General features: G+C 39.8%; 1 long non-coding RNA gene and 1 other non-coding gene across 4 annotated transcripts in view; both read left to right on the top strand.

Moving 5' to 3' along the window:
- The window catches only part of LOC118168296, a 287029-nt gene that overhangs the window by 104517 nt on the left and 158988 nt on the right, over positions 1 to 23524 (top strand). The window lies entirely within an intron of this gene.
- On the top strand, positions 18882 to 18953 carry TRNAQ-UUG. The gene has a single exon. It is a non-coding gene; the product is annotated as a tRNA-Gln (tRNA).

Below are 23524 nucleotides of genomic sequence, written 5' to 3'. Positions count from 1 at the left end.
CTCATGCTAAGAACATCAGAAGATCAGTTTTACTACTTCATTTTTTTTTCTGTTGTTTACAGTCAGTATAGGAATTAAATGATATGGTAAGAGGAGGAAGTACAACTTTAATATCTGAGCTGATAATTCCAGGCAAAAACGATTCACATTTTCTCTCCAAAAATAAAGTTTTCCAGCAATTATATTTCTTGTAAAAACTGCAGGAAAAGTCAGTCCACATTTTTGTTAAATATGAATTTAAAATCCGAGTTTCTACATTAGAAACTGGGTTTCATCCAAAGATATAAAGCTTCAGCCAGGCCTATTAAAAATATTTCACTGTTTTGCATTAGGTGGTATGACTCAAAAAGCTGGACATAACTCAGGAGATCTCGGACCTAGCACTATCTCTGCCCTGGTTCATTTTTTCTGCTTTGCAGTACCAGGCTGACGTCTCAAAGCCCAGTTGCTCTGCACATTTACACAAGTCCATGCAAGTGCACCATGAATTCAGTGAGTCAAATTTACCATGCTCAAGCAGAGCAACTCTTCGGATTGCTGTGATTAGTTTTTTTCCTACATTTTACATGAATTAGCTGGGCTGTTTCTGGTATTCCTGTGTCACACTGCAGTGTGCAGGATAGTTTTTCTTTCGGTCAGACTGTGTAATAACAGTGCCTGAGACATTCAGATATACAAGCCTCAGTTACTTTCAGTTAGGACCTGTTGCACTAACTTGAAAAAGTATCATTTAACATCAGCTTCTGATTCTCCCTTCTGTGAAATGAGGAGAGTTCCTACTCTTTTATAGTTCTTGATTTTGGGGATCTATATGCGAAAAATTCCATTTAAATAATTAATGTAGTGTGAATGAATGGTTTAAGTTAGCGTGGAATATTATTTTTTTCTTTCTTTCATAAAAGCACTGCTTATTTAAAGACATGTTGAGGCAGTTGTTTGGGTTGTGAAAGAAAGCGCTGCCTTCAAAGCTGGATTAATGGCCCTTGGGGCTACAAAGAGAAGATGGTGGAGAGGTGACGGGGGTATATGCCAAGATTGTGAAAAAATATACATTAGAATTGTGCTGAAAATGCCTAAATTGGTGTTTTCACCTATTTGTCCAAGATTCTTTCCTGATTTAATGGGTGTATCTAACTCATACTTGAATCATCTGGGAGCAGAAGCCATCACATTTTTTTCACTACGTCATGGATCTTTAGCACAGATGGAGTAAGAGTTTGTTGTTTTGGGATGGTGCTCCTTGGGAAAGTGAACACATTTAGCAGATTTTGCTCATGATGAAGTTTTCTGCTGGTTACTTTCCTTTGGGAATGAGGGCAGATCTTCTGTTCACAGTGAGATATTCCAACCAAGTCCATCTGTTGATTTCACCCTATTATTACCATTTCTCTCTCTAAGCCAAATCCTATGAATTACGTATTTACTCTATAATGCCCTCACACATCTTGAAAGCAGTGAGAGCTGAGGATACCCAGTACCAGTCAAAAGAACCTCAGCACATTGCAGTATCGATGCCTCTGGGCATGTTGGGTCATTGATTTAATTTCTTTGTGAGCTGCCAGTTAAACCTGGTCATGACATTTCTTCCTCAAATTTAGTATTAAATAGCATGTGTCTCATCTTCTTATCTCCCTGTGAAGCAGTAACATGGAAGAGCACTCAGGATCAATCTTGAGCTTAATGAAAATGATCTGGCAATATTCATTTGCCAGATCATTTTCATATATTTCAAAACAAAACCAAACAAAAACTCCCACCAGTGAAACATTTGACTGAGTTTATCCCTGGGGAGAAGATGAGAAACAAACAACACGTGACAGATGTTAATCACATTGCATAATAGATTACTGGAAGGCTCTCAGACACTGCAGTGAAGGGCATAGTATTCAGTATAGAATTGGGTGACTTTGATCTGAGGTTCATTTTGGGTTATGCTGTGGAAAAAAAAAAAATATAAATCAACAAACCCAGACAAACTTTGTTCTATTATAAAGAAAAGAAAAAAAGAAAAAAAAGAGAGACTAAAACCTTCACCGTGAACTTTATGAACTGATATCTTGGTAGATTTTACAAACATGCAGAACTTGAGTAACAAGGCTTCTAAGCACATCAGTAGCTTGATTGTGCGCAAGAGTTTAAGCAAACTGATGATTAGCAAATTCCACAAAACACTTCCATTCATTATTATTTATTGCATATAGTAAACAATGGATTTATTATTAATTCATTAACTTTTCATCACCATTTGCAATTAGAATATAATTTGATGTGTGGTCAATCTACCAGTGCCTAATGCAAGCCTTCAGTAACAGGACCTGAATGCCACAGAAGCACGTCAGCAGGACTGTGACACCCGTCATGTACTCCCACCTCCGGCCAAGAGCAGGTCTACTTAGAGCAAGTTGCTCAGATGCTTGTCAAGTTTTGAATCTTTCCAAGGGTGAAGAGTCACCAGCCTCTCTGGGCTAGGGCACTTGCTCCAGTGTCTGGTAAAAAGTTGTTTTCTTGTATCTTGTCTAAGTTTTGTATCTTGTCTAAATTTTCCATCTTGCAGCTTGTGCTCACTGCCTCTTGTCAGAACCAAAGGCATCGCCGAGGAGGAGCAGCTGAGGGAGCTGGGGTTGTTCAGCCTGGAGAAGAAAAGGTTCAGGGGCGACCTTGTCGCTCTCTATAGGTACTTTAAAGGAGGCTGTAGCGAGGTGGGGGTTGGTCTGTTCTCCCACATGCCCGGTGACAGGATGAGGGGAAATGGGCTAAAGTTGCACCAGGGGAGGTTTAGATTGGATATTAGGAAGAACTTTACTGAAACAGTTGTTAAGCATTGGAATAGGCTGCCCAGGGAAGTGGTTGAGTCACCATCCCTGGAGGTCTTTAAAATACGTTTAGATGTAGAGCTTAGGGATATGATTTAGTGGAGGACTTGGTAGTGTTAGGTCAGAGGTTGGACTCGGTGATCTTAGAGGTCTCTTCCAACCTAGGTGATTCTGTGATTCTGTGAGAGACTGGCTCTGTCTTCCCCACAACCTCCCACTAGTAACTGCAGAAACTTAGGTCTTTCAGCCTCTCCCTGTACCTTATGCTTCAGCCCTGTAAGCACCTTGGTGGCCCTTTGCTGGACTTGCTCCAGTATGTCAATGTCAGTCTTTTACTGGGGAGCCTCAGACTTCGCTCTGTACTCCAGCTACAGTATCACGAGCATCAGACAGGGAAGAATCACTTCCCTGGACCTGCCTAGTTACAGTTAGCCTCCTTTGTGGTAGGGGTGCACTGCCAACTCATGCTCAACTTGCTTTCCAAACTGAGGACCAAGCTTAGTATTACTGATTTCTTTTTGGAGCCCAATTGCTTGTTGATTGGTCCTTTTTGACACTGATTTTTCTAGTTTCTGCCCATATAACGCAGCTTTCTGTGTTCATTTTGACTCTCCCGTGAAGCCCTTCTGGTGAGGGAATTATGAAGCTTACAGAAGCCCCAGTCTGAGAAATGAGTGAGATGTGTGCCATCAGGTGTCTGCATAATGCTCTGGAGCACACTGATCAGGATTCTACTTAGAAATCACTTTTAGTTAAATTGCTCCCATAGAAGCAAAATTGTCATCTGAGCCATACACTCCAGTTAAGTGTCTGTTATTCTAACAAACTACTGATTGGACTACAATTTTCCAATAAACAGTATTGGTTTAGATATTACTTATCCTTAAGTTACAAGGCTCTTGCTTTGGGAATTTCATATGAATTGATCGTGAATTTTACTCTTCCCCCCCAAGCCCCAACCCTGTGATTGTGGCTGCCAAAGCACACTTGAACTAGAGATTCATTTGTGGTCAGAGTTTGGGGAGATTAAGTCCAGCAATGCCTTTTGAAAATGTGCTGTGTGTTTAAGGAGGCAGGGCACAATTCTGCCCTTAGCGGGGGGTATCCCCGAGATTACGTAAGAACTAAAACTTTTATCTTCCATTTCCCTAATTCTTGGATGTTCAAAGGTGGAAAAATATGCTGAGAGCAGCCTGTGGCAGATGACCACCAGTTACATGCCAGGAAGCCCTCGCCTTGCTCTTTGCCAGTGCTGCAGTGGGAGATAGATGGCAGTGCAAAGCGAAATTAAGAAACATAATTTCTCACTGCTTGCATTTGATCTGCTTCCTTTCTCACATCTCCGTGTGTGGGTCGAGGGGGAGGGGAAGGAGGGTGAGAAGGGGAGGACGAGGGTGGGAGTTTCCTTCATGCTTCAGCAGTGGTGCTGAATGTGAAGGAAACAATAGTTGGTCTGATTCCAGGCATTCACTTGGGTAAAGGCTGTTCGAGGACTGAGCACAGGCCTGTGATTCTCTCAGGTAGCATTGTCAAAGGCTGGGTTACCTGTTGGATGTATGGGAACAGGCAGAAAAATAGTACGGAGTTAGGGCTCTCCCCTACATTTCATCCTCTGAGTTTTTAGGAAATAGATTTTTTTCCTTTGGACTGAGTGCTCATTTTCAAAATAAGGCTTAACACTCAGCTGTCAGGATGACGCTTTTGCTTCTGAAAAGATAGTCTTCATTTGATCCGGGGGTACTGACAGTGCACGTTGCTTTCATGTCCTCAAGGGTGATGTGGAAAAAAAGATTGAGCTTTGTCACAGGAAGCGATATGCACCACTGAAAAAGAAATAAATGAAGTCAACTCGCTGGTAGTTGCGCCACAAACCGACTGAGCACCATGCTGCTTTTTCTCCTAGTGGCAATGATTAAGAGGTCTGAATTAAAGAGAACTGCTTTGGAAAAATGCTAGGGATAGCATCTACTGAGCCATACAGGCAAAACAACTGAGAGGTCTTCACCAAAAATAATTACTGCCTACCTCTGCCTGACAGAAGGCAAATTTCTTGACTAGCTCTTCTCTCTTTTCCCATTTATTATTATTATTATTATTATTATTATTATTTCTCCCAGAAGGATGAGCTTGATTCCTAGGCATACGGGGCAAAATCATGCACTAATGTTACATTTTATAACATCTGAAAATAGTTTGAAGTTATTGCTGTTTATATTGTGCCTTATCTACCGAGGGAAAAGTTTTATGGCGAAAGGGGTTTTAAAAGTGCTGTGCATAGACGGTATATGATTTACCATGGGTTAGATATGAACACAACAGCCTAGATGTTGTCGAATCTTACTTGGGCTGCTCAGGCAGTCACACCTGCAGAATGGGCTCAGGTAGCTAATAATGAGCTTCTTTTTGACATTCCACGAGTATCTTCTGTCTGATAAGAGTAACATAAAATTAGTCATTTCTCGGTGTACTTTGCTACCTTTGGCTCTGGCTGGCATTGTGATTTACTGAAAATGAGAGCAAAATTCTACCTGAACTTTGTTTGAACCCTTACTGGTTTCATTTGGGTCAAGTTCAAAGGCAAATCAGACAAATGTTATTTAGAGCTTGATTGTTTGTTCTAGACACAGCCCAGAAATAAGGATGGAAAAAAGCTGCCCCATGTTAGCAGGTGGCCAGCGAGGACAGACAGTGCCACTTAGAGGTCCTGCATCTGTGGGAACTGCCTCCTCTCACTGCTCACCGCCCCATGCAGGCTCCTCAGGTTGGCTCAGGGCTGCTGACCACCTTGGCCCTTCTGAGAAAGCAGCACGCCAGAGCTTTGGTGGAACAGCTCACGTGTCATCTGAGTTGTAAAGCCTACAGTTTTGTGTTACTCTAACGCAGGAAGCCCAAAGGTGTCACGGTAGAGAAGGGATTTCTCTTCTTCCCTCCCAGGTTCTTCTACCCATACTGTGGTTCTGAATGAGGATGAGTAGTCCTGCCCTGTATTTTTGGTGGGTTTGTTTTATTTTGTTTTTAAGAAAAAGAGGGCCTTTCTCTTTCTTCCCCCCTCTCCTCCCTACTTTTTGTTATTAACAATGTGTATGTTTGAGGAGGAAAGGGAGGAGGGAGAAGGGATGTTGGCAGGAGCATGGATGATGCAAAAAGCTAGCTGTGAGATACCTATCTTTTGGGGAGTGGCTTGTGAAGAAAAAAAAAACAATAACATAAAAAATGATGTCTTTGTTTTTCTTGGGGATGTTCATATTACTCGTGATTTAATGTTTCGGCTCCATTCGGGCAGGATAGCTTGTGTCTGGGGACATGCACAGAGCGGGATCAAGAGAGCGCACGACACAGCAGCACAGGGACCATGCCCAGCAGTGCTGCCTGCCTGTGCGGGGCCACAGCTTCTTCAGCTCGTACATCACTCCCGGCTTAGTCAGACAAACCCTGCAGCCAGCGGGCTACATAATGTGCTTCTCTTGTTTTAATTTCGAGGCTCTGGGGCCTAGCTGTCAGCTGGCTTGTACTATAACGGGACAAACAGCTAACTCAAAGAGGATGCAGGAAATAAAGGAAATGTATGTATTTTTAAGGATATGGATGACGGGGGAGGAATCGCCGATATGACTGTGAACTCTTGTAATATATTTAGAACCTTGGAGTAAAACTGCAGTTTCACTGAAGTCAATAAAAATATTGCCATTGACTTCACTGGAAACATTTTTTTCTTTTCTCTGTCAGAGGAAAGTAATAGTTGAAAATATACATCGACAACACTTTCACATCTGTGTCTCCAGGGAAGAAATGACACTGTGCTTCCATAATGCCTACGCACAGACATACATCTTTCTAAAGATGCTGTCATGAACCCTGAAAACCCTGTCTTTTTTCTTCTTTTCTCAGCTTCCAGGTCAAGTCTTGGGTCAGGTCATAGGTGTTACCACTGGGGAGGAGGAAGGAAACATGTACTACCCACTCCAATCCAAGCAAGTTTTTCTGTTTTTCTTTTTTGTCTGTAGAACTGATGTGGTGGGCTTGTTTTGTTTTGTTTTGTTTCTGGTATGAGTTATGTCCTCCCTTCCCTTTTAAGAACAAAACAAAGTGCATATAGTAACATACATAACAACCTCCAGGTTTACTTGTGCGAGATTCCCTCAACCTCTGTGCAGCAAAGGCAAGGCAATAGTATTAAAAGTGAGCGGAAAACTCTTTTTTTTTTTTTTTTCTTTCCTAAAATACCTGAGTTTTTTGGATCAGTCTGAAGCAGGAACTAGGGACTGGTGTGTTTCATACCAATATCAAATTGTTTTCAGTATCAGTCACTTGGATGTGGTACTCCACTCTAACTTTGTCTCCTGTGGTGTCTTCTTGGGAAATATTAACTGAACTGACTTTGTCATTTTTCCATGGCTGCTCTCTCTGCAGGATGTGCCCCGTGCCAGATGGTTGACTTGAATGAATTCTCTTTGCACAGTTAAGAATCACTTGCTTTTATTATTCATGACTTGTTTCTTCCATCTCTCAAGTTTCCCAATTTTCTCTCTGCTTCATAGAAGGATAGTCATGCCAGATTGAGATGAGACCGTTATTTCATCTTATATTAGGAAGCCATATTGGGGCAAAACGGTTGACATAAGGACAGAGGACGTTTCCTCAGATTCCAACTATTTTAACTTCCAGGGTCCATGCAACAAGAAAATGTAGAGAGCTATTGCTTTTAAAGTAACCACACTGTCACTGTTAGGCTGCCTCTAATTTATTTATTTATTTATTGTCTGCAATAAGTGAATAAATAGCTAGGAAATTAAAAATGAACTAGCTGGGAAGTCAAATTATCTGTAAACTTTCAGTTAAACAATTGAGTTGTCTAGAAGTACTCTGACTCTATATGAAAATCATAATGACTCAGTGTCCTTCAAGACACAGCACCTACAAGGCTTAGAAAGATCAATAATTGCATGTAATTCATCTGGCCAGATGAAACGAGTATGCACTCAGTTGCACATTCAGTGCAACTAAATATTAAAAATCAAGCTCTGAAGTATTTGTTGAAAACAGGTCTAACTCCATTGATGTCAAGCAGGCTGATTTCTTTGGATAGGGATCTATTGCTTTAAGTTTACATTCAATATAAACATCATATGCAATAATAAATCTTAGAAGCACATGCTCAGATTGTTTATTTGATTTATTATTTCATTTAGTGTAATGCTATTCCATTTCATTCCATTCTTGTATTTCTAGTTCCTCTGTAACAACCTTGTAAAAGTGACAGGGAGGCTCAGATCTTTGCCCAGCAAACAATATATATTATTTGCTACATGAAAGTGGTGCACAACTCTCTTAAATGTTCCCTAGCAGACTCCTATTGCATTCCACAATGTGCCTGCACTTGAACCACCTCCATTCATATCAGAGTCTTTTTATCCCTGCACACATTGAGCAAGCTGCTCTGAAGCTTAATTCTCCTGACCCTTCAGTGCAGTCGGATATTGTCACCTAATCCCCTTTTTTTCCTTCTGTCCCATGTGTGGTTTTGACTTCTTTCTCTTCTCAATTCCTTTTTCCTCTTCCCTTTTTCTTTCTTTCTTATTCTATAAGCCTCTCTCCAGGCTCCACATTCCAGAATTCATCCTTGCATTAGGGCTGCAATACAATGCTCTCCCAGTGTTAAAGGATTAGACATTAAGGAGACTGTGGCAACTCCAGCCTTACTATATGCACAGGGGGAACATAAGGGGATGGAGGAGTGCTTGCTAAAGAGTAAGGAGACTGGGAAACAAGGGGGGAAAATGGCATCTTAGTAAAACTAGAGTGGACGACAAAGAGATTTGTGTGAGGAACAGTAATTGTTTCTGTTCACTTTAATGCTCTAAATTGTCACTGGAAGATGGTAAACCAGTTGGGAATCAAAGCCATGTTACACATTACACAGTGATCAGCACATTAAATTAAATTAATATTTTAACATCCATCTGTGAGAAATGGCCAGTCTGAAGCACTTGTGTCGTGACATGCCATTCCAATATGTGATGAGGGTGTTGTTCGACGTGCCAATGTTAATCGCTACTGCACAGATTTTCTTCATAGATAGTCGTACCCTTGACCCCCAGATTTCCAAAGTTCATACTACTCCCAGAGAAGTAGTCTGTCTGGTGTCTTAGCCTCCAAATATTTTCTGCAGGTTGGTTTTCATTTGTTTTCATGCTTCTGAAGGGAGTGGTTTTTGTTAAATGTCTCCCCCACTTCCATTATTGGATTGGAAATACGTATATTTCTTTTTAGTATACACAGATTCATAACAGTGTAGAAAAACGTATTTTAAAGAAATTAAGGTCAATTCCCTTTCTTCACCAGCACTTCACCCCTACAAAATTAATTTTGTTGAAGTAAATTTAAGGATATAATCAAGCTCCATTTTAATGAATTAAAAATCTCTGGAAGCTATTTAAGAATGAAATCCTTGAAAAGGTTTTTCTGAAGCATGCTGAACAAATCCTCTAGTGGAGCAAGTAATTGTTAGAATCTGTAGCATGACTAACAAAACCCTATAGAAAGGTTCTTGTTTTCCATCAAGGTTGTTTTGCTTACTTGTTGATAGGGTGGGAAAACTAAATTGAAGAAGTAAGTTTTGCATTTTGCATTGGAGGCGGCGAAGTTCGTGGTCATCCTAATCTATTACGGAAGTGAGTTCTACAGTCATGGGCCAGCTGCCGAAAAAGTTTTGTCACCCAGACTCATGAGTCTCACCCTTGTGGCTGACAGTTTCATTGTTCCTGAGGAACGTAAGTGTCATGGAAGGTCATGGTTGCATTATTATTATTCAGCTACATTTGAATAAATGTACTTGGCTCTATAAAGAATGCTACAGGCCTACTTACCCTGCTGTACCCCACAGGCATGTGGTGAGGCTTAAAGATTGTAAAGTGCTTTGAGTTCCTTGGAAAAAAAGGCACTATATGAATGCCACAGATTCCCATTTGTTCATATAGCATCTGGTCCCACATCACTGGTGTTATGATATACAGGATCAGACCCAGAGTGCTGTACATGTGTTTGATTATTCACAAACATAAACGGAGATATGGCCCCAACCCCAAGGTCTTTACAGTGTAAAGAACTGACCTGGCAGCCTACCAAGCACACCTTCTGTGAGGCACTGGGCAGTTTCTTTGCTCATCAGCTTGCAAGCTTTGAGTTAGAGCTTGCAAGCTTTGAGTTAGAAGTAGAACATGCAATTAAGGATGAGGCTTGAGATTTGGACTGGACAGGAAAAAGAGCGCAGACTGAGTATCAGGAAGATGAGCAAAATGAACATGTAGGAAAAAGGATTTAAATCTTGAACTTAGGGTTGTTTTGAGTGCAGATGTGGTGTTTTACATTTGGGCACATCTGCATACTTTCATGCTTTGTCTTTTCTCATGGAAATTTCTAACGAAATTTTTGATAAGAATAGAATGAACAAAACCCAGAGTAGTAGCAGTAAGATTGAGAGTATCATTTTAATAACGAACAAGTACTTGAGCAAGTGAATAATTCTGGTAGGCTAGATTCTCACCCTGTATCAACCATGTCCAGGAAGATTAGTGGTTTCATGTGTTTTATTCTAGCCGTAGATTTTTATTTTATTTTTAGAAAAAGGAAGCAAAAGTCAGGCACAATAAAGACATTCATGCCATTAGCACGTGGAGATTCTTGTATCAGCAGGGTGCAGTTTGTTGCCCACATGCATTAAGGCCATGCCATGCCATTCTCCAATGCATAGGAGTTTTCCAGGACCAGTGTAAATGGAAAGTGGCTAAAACATGGAATTAAAACTAAAATAGCACACTCCCACATGCAATGAGATTCATGTATTCTATTTTGCACATAACACTTCTTGCTCTTCGTGGTTAATAAAAGAAAGAAAAATGTTAGGTCTGTTGATAGTGGTCACAAAAGCCATTGGAGCACAGACAATAGGTAATAATTAGCCGAAAAGAAACTGCTCAGAATGACACTATAATTTTCCCCACCTGTTCCCCAAACTGTCAAAAGGAAACATGTCTCTTATTTCACTCTGAATAAGATGTAGTATGTTTGTGGTCTGGGAGATGATGGCTTGATTTTCTGTCAGTTGAAACAGCTGGCTGCTATGATGTGAAGTGAAGCCCAGACTGAGAGATCCATGTACCTGCTTTGTTTTTAAATGTTTGGTCACAGGGAGAGAAAGCCTAGCTTGCTGCTCTTAAGTATTCACTAGCTGAATAGGCCAGGCCATCGGTTTGAATGTATTTTAATATAAGTTTGAAATGGCAAATGTGAAAGAAAGGATTTGACTAATGAAAACTTTAGAGAAATAAAGAATAAAGGAATGAAGTGGTGAAGGTTTTTCAAGAAAAGCTTATGTGGTTATTTAGATGTCCCTCACATATGTTGTTCCGAATTATTAGTGAAGAAATTAATAAACTTGCAGTGTGTAGATTGTTTACTTGGCACAAAAATCCGTTGTCTGGCCTCATCTCCCATATTCTCTTACTGCTGAGGACCCCATAACCCTGTATCACCATGTGAAATTCTTCCACAGTCTCCTGTCGGCCTTCCCTAACTAACTCTCTCATCTCTTCATATTCATCTACTTACTTTCTCTCCTCATTCTACTCCTGTAAAAATATTTCCCATTTTTGCAGGCTGGCAATCTGTTGCTGCTGTTTGTCTCAGGAAGAAATGCTGATAGCAGTGGGAAGCACGTCCAAGCAAAAAAACACAGTACCTGGGAGAGGCCATCAGGGGTGGAGGACCTGGAATCTTATTAGGCTTCCTGTTCCTTGAGGCTGCAATGAAGCCCTACTTGGGATCAGCTGTGCCAAAAAAACACCTTTATGTTTGCATTTTGATACTGTCACTTCTTGTACTTTCTAGAAAATCAAAATTTCTTGTGCAAACAAAAGGGGAAAGTGAGTGATTAGGCAATAAAGGTTAGATTCTGATTCAGTTTACATCCTCCACATACAGCTTGCATATTTTCCTGGTTCTTGCAGGCTGTTAAAATTTCAGGAAAAAAAAATAAGCTGGAAAAAGAAGAAAGCGTCTGTATTCTTTGCTTTGTGCAAATCCTAACCTTTCTTGAAAGATCTGTTCTTATATGAAAAAATCCCCAAAGGCCTTTAAAAAACCCTTAGTCTTCATTCCAGTTCATGACTTACTCTTTTTATGGTATCTCCCCAAACCAGATTAAGCTTCTGAAAAAAGAAAAAAGAAAGAAAAAAGAAAAAGAAGAAGAAGAAGAAGAACCAGACTGAGAACTACTCCCAGATGAAAATAAACTGACTCAAAAAAGTTGAGAACAAGCTGGATCAGCCCTCTCACAGATGGGAGTCTTTACTGCTTTAGTCTTAAGAAATGCTGGTAAATCATTTGGCAATATTAAAGATATCAACCACAAAAAGGATCTGTAAAAATATGTATTTCCAGCTTTTCATCGTCTGGGATCCTGCAGTTGTTAGTGGTCCATGAGTCACTGCTAATATTTAAATGTAATATATTCATTTGAATAGGTGCATAATGGAGTAATCTTCAAGAATGAAATAATTGCCACCCATAAGAAAAAAAATGATGGTTTCATATGCTGACATAAGTAATTGAAGCAGCTCTTTTACTTGAAGAAGATCTTTTAAGCTGTAATCATAGACACAGGGTACTACAGATATGTCAGGTCTGTCTCACCACTATATTAGTCTGGCTTTATTCAAGTGCAACTCTGTTGAAAAAGCTGGAGGTACACCAGCATAAAATTGAGCACTTTGCCCACCAACACAGCTCTGTATTGCCTTGTGTCCTGCTTAGTCATTTGCACCACACAAGAAAGCTGCACAGAATTATGTATCTGATTTTGATTGTGGGATTTCAGCAGACATTTGTGGTACATTAAATGAGTACGCAGCATGGTAGGCAAGCTATCCCACTATCTTACCCAAGTGCTTTAGCTGATGGTGCGTGGTTTGTCGTTGAAAAATGGCAAGTATTTACTGAAGGTGATGGACTAGGTTTTCTTAGTGCAGTCAAAGTACTTTCCAATATCTGGCCCTTTTTGGTTAGCATCTGGAATTCAGGACTGAGATAAGTTTTAGAATGTAGAAATAAACATTGCCAAGACATTAGAAAACACAGTATAATCGTATCTTACTATGTCACTTTTTGAAGTAAAGGTTAGTAGGTGGGAGACACAATTTTCTATATAATAATTCTGGTCCTAGCTCTTACGATTAGCATTTCACATGTTTTCAGTAAGCAGAAGAGGAGTAGGTTCATGCAAATCTTCTCATCTCACAGTTTCTTTACATATGCGTGCCATCTGTACCTTCCATCAACAGTGCTCCCAAGCAAATGGTAGAATGGCATTTCAGTGGCTTTCTTCCTGCAAATGTTCAAAGTTACCAAGTAAATTATCAAACCTCAAAATAAAAATAAAAAAGCGACTGAAAAACAAATGAGATGTCTAGAAAGTCAGAAGTTGATTCAACATTTCCTATTTATGCACACAAAAATGACAGCTTAATACACTTTTTCCCAAAAGAGGCAAGAGTTTAATGTGTAGTATCCCCCTAACCACTCAGCGCTCTCCAAGCATAAACTCAGTAAAGCTTATATAAACTAACGGCAGAACCTCACAGCTGCTGCAAAATTTTGTGGGCCAAACTCATTTGGTTTAAGTGGAACAAAAAATATCAAGGTCAGAAGAGGGGTTCAGTCTGACCCTTCCTTTTTCCAGATAATGTATGGGGCCTTTCTATTTGTCTGATGTACTTTAAGTCTAAATAATGAAATGTGAACACACATTCCACATCCCTGCGAAGTTAAGTAGTATATAAACAGAGAAACATGCCATTTTATCACTGAAGTGAAAATGTATGGGTGAATAACTGTTTTGAGTTACTTCTAAGCTGTGAGATTCCTGGCTGTTTCTTTTAGTCTGAGCTGGAGTTGTCAGCAGGTTGTCTTATTGTTCCTTTTACTATATAACTTGAGAGCCTTCATCTAAAACACAGTGCTGGTGTGTATGCATAAGCTAGACAAATAAATATCAATCATCTCCCAGATGGTGATAATATGCCCCATGGGAATGGAGCATAGACTTGCTTTGACACTTCTGCCTGTGTGTACACACGTACATGCGTTGCATTTCTGAGCTCTCCAACAATCCAGCATCCTTTGCTCTTCTCAAATTGTGCATTCTGCTACATTTGTGCTGGTATTACTGTGTACTTCTTGTGGATAATGTGCTGCTGAATAGAGTCTGCTGTTTGGTCCTTTTGCATAAGTCAGATTTTCAGATCTTTCAGATTTTGGTGCTTGCTATTTTTGCTGCAACTTTTATGGATCTGGCTTAGCATGTGTAATCCAGAACCCAGAATTACGTATATCTGTTCCTCATAAGACGAACAAGGAAAGTGAACTGCCTCAGGGTGGGCCTCATGGTAGTGAGTGCCCTGAGCACAGAAACTGCTTTGCTGTTCAGTAGGAAACGATTTCAATTCTACAGCTCCTACTCCTGGGTTTAAGTGCCTAACTGTGCGCTGCAGCGAGGTATTTCCCTGAAACCTTTCCTGGAATAAGGTACTTATGTCATTTTCTTGGAAACTATCATGGAGATCATTCCTTTCTTTGAAAGTATAGCCAAGAAAGTACTGCCAAACCATTTTATGCAGTATTCACAACCCCAGAATATGAATAGCCCATTCCCTGCTCTCTTGGCTGGGTTTCAGGCCCATATGGCCCAACTGCCCCGAGGATCCCCTAACCGCTAAACCATACTTGGAGCAGGGAACACTTCTAATCCCTCCTGTTGAAGCCATTCGACTTTGTCAAAAGGACTCGCTGGAGCAGAGAGGCTGAGAGAAGGTGAACTCAAGGAGAACACGACTAATGGGAGTCCTTGGTCAGTAACTAGGGAGGGATCCTGGGTTCTGGTTCCTGCATTGGTGGCTGTTATTGGATGAGCAGTCACTGAGCATAAGAAGATTGTAGGCCTCTTTTCTTTTGCACACTTTTTTTCTTGTCCAAATGATTCTTGAACCCTGGCAGGCTCAGTGCCATGACCACTTTCCTTCTAGATTTCTAGAAAGAAAGGTTTATTTTTCTATTGTATTTTCTCAATTAGAGGAAAGAAAATAGTATATTAGAGAATTATTAATATAAGAGAAAACCAAAGATAGTTGATTATTAATGCTAAAACAAGCAGCACTGCCTTTTAATTTTGCATTCATGGGTTCATTCTTCAATACATATAATTGGCATAGCTCAGCAGTGGAGCTGTTCTAATTTCCATCAGCTGTGGCCAGGTTTATCATACATTATCAAGTAATATATTACTTACAATATAATTACAACTTTAAATTACTAGAGACAACAGCAAAACTGTTCAGTTTGCCATGCAGCTAAGCACAAAATAAAAACCCAGCTCTGCTAGAGAGCACATGGTGCTTGCAAAGAAAACAAAAAAGGTGGCAGGAAACTGCACTCCGAAGTAGACTGCAAGTGATAAAACTGGTCTGGTAAAGTAAAGCACAAGTGGAAAATAAATTCGCTTTGAAGTTTTACTTGAGCGTCTTCTCCTGGAACAAAGAAAATGAGATCTAGCTAACATAGAAAAGAATAGAAAAGCACAAAAAGGTGTACTTTTTGATTGTTTGTTTGCTTGTTTTGGGTAGCACTGAGGGTTTTTAGTTACATTGGCTTTGCATTTCTTTTGCTCTTGTAGGTGAAAGGTAGACTAGATCCCTTAGGGTTGATCACATTTTCTTGGCTATTTTAGAGCAACTAAGTTATTCTGAATCTAGTGGAAACTGCCAAAGTGAGTATTGGAATTGACTTCTGAAAGCATAATAAGCTGGTAGGTGAAGCTGGTAATTTGAGTTTCATGTAAAACAATCGATGTTTTTACTGGCACCATGTACTTGTATCCACCATGCAAGGGATACTGAGCAAGGCAGCGTGCAAGACCTGTCTAGATGTTACACAAATGATTCATAAGCAGGACTGGCTCAGAGAGGGACACGAGTAGGGGTCCAGGTCCCCAGCCACTTCCTCTGTTTCTTGTGCCGCTGTTCACAGCCTGCTTTGGGAGGCAGCAGTTGAAGAAGAGCAAGGAGCAGCTCACTGCACACTGCGGAATTGGCCCCTGATTACACCTATGCCAGGTGTAACTACTGGCAGTTCGAGCTCCCCCTGGACAGCTAGGTTATTCCCTCAGCAGGTTAACGATGCTGTCTTGGCAGTGTTTCCTATCACCTACTAAGGAGTACAACCATTCTGCTTTTCCTCCTCATGCTTCTCCTTGTATCTCCAAGAATAAGGATAATCCTTTCTGCCTCAACATTTCAGTCCTACCTGTGGAGTTACCTGCATCTTTAAGCTCTAAGTCCTTTTCAGCAGCAGTGCTCTCCATGTTATAGATCACCAGTTTTTACACTTGTCTATTAGTTTTTTCATACAGATGAACCATTTTAATCGGTAAGATGGTCAACACTTAACCCTGCTCCATTTTTTTCTCTCTGAATGTTCTGTTCTTATCTTTACTTATTATTCTGCTAGTCCTTGTTAGAGGTACAAGGTACGTGGTGTTTTGTTGTTGTTGTTGTTGTTGTTTTTCATCCTGTTGTGTTTTTTTTGTTTGTTTGTTTGTTTTAACAAATGTTTTTTGTTAACTGATTTTGGAACATTGGCAGAAACACTGAAAGGGATCAGGCCATGGCACAATACCCTAAAATGCCATCAAGTCAGTTGTGATTCCCCACATAAGAACTACTCAAACCATTCCCGATGCATTTAACTGGTGCCTTATTGCCATTTTGTGACAGTGTTTATAACCAGTGTTGCACATTTCAACTACAGAATTATTTGCAAGCTCTATTGCGAATGAAATCAGGTTTGTTTGACAAGATTCATTTCTTGTTAAATACATTGAATGACATGAATTCCTTTTCTTTCTATTATTTTCTTCTTAGTTGACTCCTACATCAACTGATTCATTATTTTATCCAAGGCTGAGGTCAGCCTTACTGACCTGGTGCTGCCTGTGTCATCCTGCCTGCCCTTTCTGAATACAGCACTCTTGTATTTCATGGGAATCTTCCTGGTATTTCAAGATACTTTAAAGATACGCCAGGCAGATCTACAGGATTGCTGGAGGCCAAGTATCTGGGCTGACAGATTTAAAGTGTTTAGTAGTAATTGACACTGTTTGCCATCCTCTACTAAATTAGTGGACATTATCCTCAAGTGAAAAAAGTACTTTGTCCTTTTTTTATTCCAATATGGGATAGAAATACTCACTGGATGTTTATCTCATCTCTATCACTACCAGTGTTATCTCCAAAAAACATTGACCAGTAGAAGCTTTCTCATGTTTGTAAGTGTATCTCTCACGTATAGAAAACTGATGTTTTTAGCTTCCATTAGTCTCTGCTTTTCACTGCTTTTAATATTTATTGATTGCTATTGGGTCTCCTTTGTTTCTATTTCATTCCCTGTTAAGCAACATTATGTGCAGGAAAAAAAAAAAAGAAAAAAAAAAAAAAAGGATATATACAAGTAAGGTCTCCTTGCTGCGTTTTAAGATTGCCTTGAAACGCCCAGAGTCTTTCAGTTTGCTAAAGAAATGCAGAAATGTGAGCCATCGATCCACGACAGGTACTGTGGATTACTGAAGAGTGAAGAATGAAAGTCTACCATGCTAATATAAGTGCATGACATGAAAGATAGGAGAAGGGAAGGGAGTACTCTGTAGCTTGCCTGTAAGAGAGTCACAGTTGCTCCAGCTTGGTGATTTTGGAGTAAGTTGCTTCGATTTTGCTTGGAGAGTGAGACAGCTACTGTTTCATTTATCTGCTTCATTAAGTTTAGACTATATTTGTCTCTGTTTGCTTTTCTACTTGTGCTTGGAGTGCGTCTATCTGTGCTCTGTTTCACACAGCCTGGAGTTTATTTGCCTGAGTTTGCTTTCCATTGCCTTTGGACCGTGTTTGCACTAAGCTCTGTTTCATTCAGTCTGGACTTCATGGGCCCAGGTTTGTTCCACAGCATTTGGACTAGGTTTGTTTTGCTTTCCAGAGCCTGGGAATGTGGCTGGATGTGGCTTGCCACTACCTAGCTGAGTGTCTCTGTATTGTGGTTACCCTGAGTGTGCTCCTGTGCTGGCTTAGCCTTTGCTGGCCTGTCTGATAGCATCTGCCCTGCCCTGTGCCTTGCTTCTGGATTTATCTGGTTTATTCTGGGGGAATCTGAAATAAACAGAGGGTGCTTTAAACTCAAGGTGGATTCTCAAGATCAGGGTACTCTAGTTGCTGTTTCCCAACCAACAGCATGGAAATCCTACCAAAACACACTGCACCCTTGCAGACATGTAGAAATACATTTCAACACATTTATTTATTTTTTGCCAGTGGTTAATTAGTGACAATTAAAGGCAATGCTGAGGAATATCCTCTGTTAGCACGCTAATATCATAGCTTATATAAATGAAGTCGGTGAAGAATTTGTCCCAGCTCTGGTACAGAGAAAACAAATTTATGTCTGTTCAGAGTGGTTGTGATTTCCAAACTCCTGACCAAACATGGCCATCCCCAACTTGCCCTATCTTTAATTAAAATAGACAAGGAGAAAAATTAACCATGCCCTATGATTCTTACTTCTTAAGATTGGAAATGGAAAATGCTTTCTTTAATTGGAAATGAAGATGTTTTCTTATCTCCCTCAGATTATTAGGCTGGCTTTTAAATTTTCTTATTTCCACTTCCTCTTTTTTCTTCTAAACTAGATCAGTTTTTCTGCATCTTAACTGGTGTGTTGCCTCAGTGATCACTTCTCCATGCCTTCTGGAGGTAAGGGTTTTGATACAAATATGAACATCCTTGGAGGGTACTGTCTAGAACAAGTTGCTTCAGGGAATTAGAGATAATTTCTTACCTGCTCAAACAATGTCTTTTTGCTTTCCACCCAGCATGAGCAGGACGATGCAACATATGTTGCTCTGCTACAGTCATCATAAGCCTCATGTTAGTTTACATGTTATAACCTTATATGATTTTGCTAATACACACATTTGGTTCTGTGGTGCAATGGGCAGCACTCTGGACTTTGAATCCAGTGATCTGAGTTCAAGTCTCAGCAGAACCTGTGGGGATGTTTCCCTTTGCCCAGGGAAGTGTTCCAGCCACCATCCCTGGAGGTGTTTAAAAGATGTTTAGATTTAGAGCTTTGTGATGTGGTGTAGTGGAGGACTTGTTAGTGTTAGGTCAGAGGTTGGACTCGGTGATCTTGGTGGTCTCTTCCAACCTAGGTGATTCTGTGATTCTGCCTTGATGTAAGGCCATTATTTCTAGTATTTTATCTGCTTTCTTTCAAAAGGGAAGAAATATTATCATGTTGTGACATTAACATATGAATGTATCAAGTTAGGGTAACTGATTTTCCTATCATGCGAAAAGGATCATTTCCACATAGGTCTCTAGTAGATTTATTACAAGACACAATAAAAGTCCTATAAAAGTAGATGATCTAAACTGGTGTGAGAGTTTCCCCTTTACAGAAAGGGGATGTGAATTCCTCCTGATTTCAAACATAAGCTCAGTTAATAAAAACCTGCTATTATTGTGATATCACAGCTACTTTCTGCAGGTAGAAAGCTAGTGTTTTTATCAGCCCTTAAAATTATACAAGGGGAAGTGGAAAAAAATTAAGCAACAAGCGAAGCAAGCTGTGAGCAGATCTTGTTGAAAGCTTTCTTCTGTTGTGGAATCCCCTGTTTATTTTTCCACTGCCATCACGAGCAACTATCTGAAATCAAAATGGGAAGAGGTCTGAGCAGAGCTGGGTGATCTAGCACACAGGTGTTCATGTCTTTTCTAGCCAGAGCACCTACCCAGGGAAAGGAAGGATGGGCTGGGAATCCCCTGCTTCAGGTTAGGTGCTTAGGACCTACTTCTACTGTCCAAGACTCAGGATATTATTTTCTTCAAGTTCAAAGTCCAGTTGACTTTGTTCCTTCACTTATATACCTAAATTTGGGTATGCGTATAGTTATCTTCAGACTTCGGTAAAAATAATCAGCCCTGGACAAGTGAATGGTTAAGAATGTGTTGTTTGGGAAATGTTGATACTGGTGATTAGTAATAATTAGCAATCCCTTGCTTCAAGTCTGATTTTAAACACTACAAAAATGTGCTGCCATTGCATGTAGAACCTTTCTATATGGCCATTTATCAAACCCATTTTCAAAACTTGTCCCAAAACCTAACTTTGTGCACATTTGTATCACTATTTCTTACCCAGGCAATAACATTTCTTCCACTAACCTGGATTTTCAATCTTCAAAGTACTGATTTTATTCAGGTTATATAAATTATAAAATTTTTAAGCACTTATTGACTAGTAAGTCCAGTCCTGCTTTCATTGCTGAGTTAATACTTCCACTGACATCAGTTCAGCACATTTAATTTAGTAAAGGACCACTGGAGTAGATTCACTGGGCAGACAACTCTTAGCTTATTTTTTTGTAATATTTTTATTGGCATGCAGTTTAGCTCAGTTTTCTTTTCCAGGCCTGTAACCAGCTGTCAAAAATAAATAAATAAATAGATTAAAAAAAAAATACTAATTAAAAAAAATGATAGCAATGAGACTCTCCAAGAAATGACCAAACAACCTAGGAAATGTGGTCAGTACTATGGTAACACTACAAGAAACATGCAATGGTGTTTGGATCCATGTTGAATCCAAAGAGGCTACAAGCTGGCAATTCATATATCCATCTTCTAACTAAAGCTACTGTGCAGCTGTGGTTAAAAAAGAAAGATGCAGGCAATTTTGATGTGTTCCCAATGCAGTGTTAGGTAAAATACCATCCATTGCTAGCATCACTAGGGCCAATACTATAGCTAGATATTTTTACTTCATCTTTTCTGTGGTTGAACTGATGGCATATAAAGGTTTTTGACTAAAAATCATCATATTTCTGGTTTTCAAATAGAGAGCAAGTGCCGTCTAATGGTTTATGTATTAGGAAGATATTCTCATTTTCCACATGCTGTCTGGCTCTGGTTGCTGTTATGAAATGTTTGGAGAATGCTTTGGGGGGAAAAAAGAGAAAAAAAAAGATCAGAGGGGGCCAAACCTGATGATAAGTTAGACCCAGTGCAATGTATTGCTTTTCCTCAATGTTTTCAATGGCAAGGAAACAGCAAGTTACATGAGACTCTGCCTCATGGACCCTTGGCCAAAAGTCTGAGAGCCACAATTTGTTCTGTGGGAAGTTGAAGCTGGGAGATGCATACAAGAGCAGCCCCTGTAGACCAGCCAGGGGATCCATCTGGGACTTCCATACTCTCCCAACAGTCCTGGTATTTGCAGTTAAATGACTTAGTCAGGAATTGTGGCTTCAGTATGCAAAATCCTTTGGCCAAAGCAGAAGACAGCAGCTAAACAACAAACGAATGAGGGTCTGGGTTAAGAGTGTAAACACAGCACATACTTTAAATGTCAGTAATAAACCATATTCCTATAGTGGGGTACCCATTTGGTACCCATGCTAGTTTAATTTTACTTTTTCTTGGCAAGATCAAATAGGCATGTTGATTGAATAGATGGAATGGAATAGTCTTTGCACATCTTGGATTTCACAGGAGAAAAACTTTGAACTCCTTATTTCTAGTCCATTTGTTTAATAATTTATTTTTATTACCACCTTTCTTTGTACTCATAGACTTGAATAGCTATTGGTTGGTTTAGGTGAACTAATGGTCTAATAGGTCAGAGGATCAGAGACCTTCTGAAGGGCTAAGACCACCCACTCCTCTCCTTTCAGACCTCACTAACTTAAAAAAGATATATTTCTTGAAGTTTTAGAAGGCACTTTTCACAACGCCCAAAGCCAGGAAGATCCTCCTTCCATTGATACATTTTATATTAAAAATCCATTGAGAAATCCTGAAAAACCTGAAACATTCAAATATTTTTTCTGCTGTTGTTCTGAGTGTGTTAATGTAAATAGAGAAGCGAAATAGTGAAAATACTCCTTGGAAAATACACCGATATATTCCAAATGCTATGCAAGTTAAATTCAATTCTTACACAGTAAAATTCCTGCTGTTTGTTACAGAACAGATTCAGTCTAACATTGTAGTCTAGATTCATCTCAAATAATATTAGATACCTACCTGAGGTACCTAGAGTAGTCCTAGAGAGTCCTGTCATGTGGTGGTGTGTACATGGCTTTAGTAACTTCATAAAAAACTCTTCAAGTGCCTGCCATTAGATATGAACAAAGTGATGCTTAAAATCCCAGATTTAGAGATTTAGAAAATTTACATTCATCCATGGAGGTAGGGCTGATTGACATATTTTTTTACTCTTCTACTTTACATGCTACCTCACATTCAAAAGAAACCTTAAATGTCTCAAATACAATTCCATGTGTTACAAATGTCCCAGCTGCCAAAAGGATGCATCATTTTGATGGAGGGGAAATGATTCGCTCAGCCATGAAGAAGAAAGGAAGACAGTGGCCTTGAGACAGGATGTGGGAAACCTATGACAAAGTTTTTAAATTCTTGATTTAGAGGGTCAGACATGCCCAATGTCACAAAAACCTTCACTTGGTTGCCTCCCTCTGAATATTAAATCCCAAATATTCAACACCGAGAGTCTACAGGAATCACAACCGCACAAGACATACTGTTTCTTTGGCAGAGCAATAGCCTAGCTACATTTAGCCTTACCGGCATCCATTTGTTTAAGTTAAAAACCAAAAATATTTCAGTATTCTTGGTACAGTGCCTAGCTACTTGAATCTTTGCAATTTAATTTAGTAATAAAAAAAATACTGTAGGAATTTTAGATACAAGAGAAACACATGTGAGTGTGATTTAAGATTACAGGTGCAGGTAGGTTTTACTCCATCATATATTTAGAACTTTTTAGTGGAAATGGATAGAAAAAAGTAGCTTTGAATTGTCTCTTTAACGTGTTCCCTGAGGTATCAGTAGGCCACAGCAGTTCCTGGAGTTTTTGCAGTTCCCTTCCCTCCCCTTCCCTCAGAGTGGGGAAAGGCAAGCAGTTGTTAGCAGACTGAGAATGGATTGGAAAATCAGACTCCGGGAACAGATAACTGCAAAAGCAAGAAGGGGAGGTTTCCTAACTTCCACACTGAATAACAAACATCACCACTTAAAATAAATCACTTGATTGCGGTATCATATGGTGTTTTATACCTTTTTTAGTCAGACATTATTACTCATAAACTAAATAATATGATCATTTTTTAAGAGCTGAGATCATGCCTAGAAATAAGTCCAAACATGACTAGACATTGTAATTTATTTTTTTCAACGTTTTCACTAGCCAAGAGCCAACATCTGTATTTGAAGTGGGAAGGATTTTAGAGAAGATGGGCTGTTTCTGAAGGCACTGAGGTGGTGTTTCCAGAGCGCTGCTGACATTAAGCACAGGGTAGTGACAGTCTGCTGTCAGAAGTGCTCGTCAGGCCGTGCTAGGCCTTTCAGTGTGAAGTACTGGTAGGGGTACAGGAGCTTTGTAGCTCTATTTTATAAAAGAGAAAACAAACAAACCCAAACAGAACTACCTGGTGACTTGTAGGTGAGGAAAATTCTTTACAGTTCACTTTTTGGGCCTGTAGGCCTCTCAGCGCTCTGGATCTGTGCTGCAGACAGCACCCCTCAGGCTTACTAACC

This window comes from Oxyura jamaicensis, chromosome 5 (genome assembly GCF_011077185.1).
Source record: "Oxyura jamaicensis isolate SHBP4307 breed ruddy duck chromosome 5, BPBGC_Ojam_1.0, whole genome shotgun sequence".
Classification (NCBI taxonomy): Eukaryota; Metazoa; Chordata; class Aves; order Anseriformes; family Anatidae; genus Oxyura; species Oxyura jamaicensis.
This window is presented reverse-complemented; position numbering and strand designations above follow the sequence as displayed.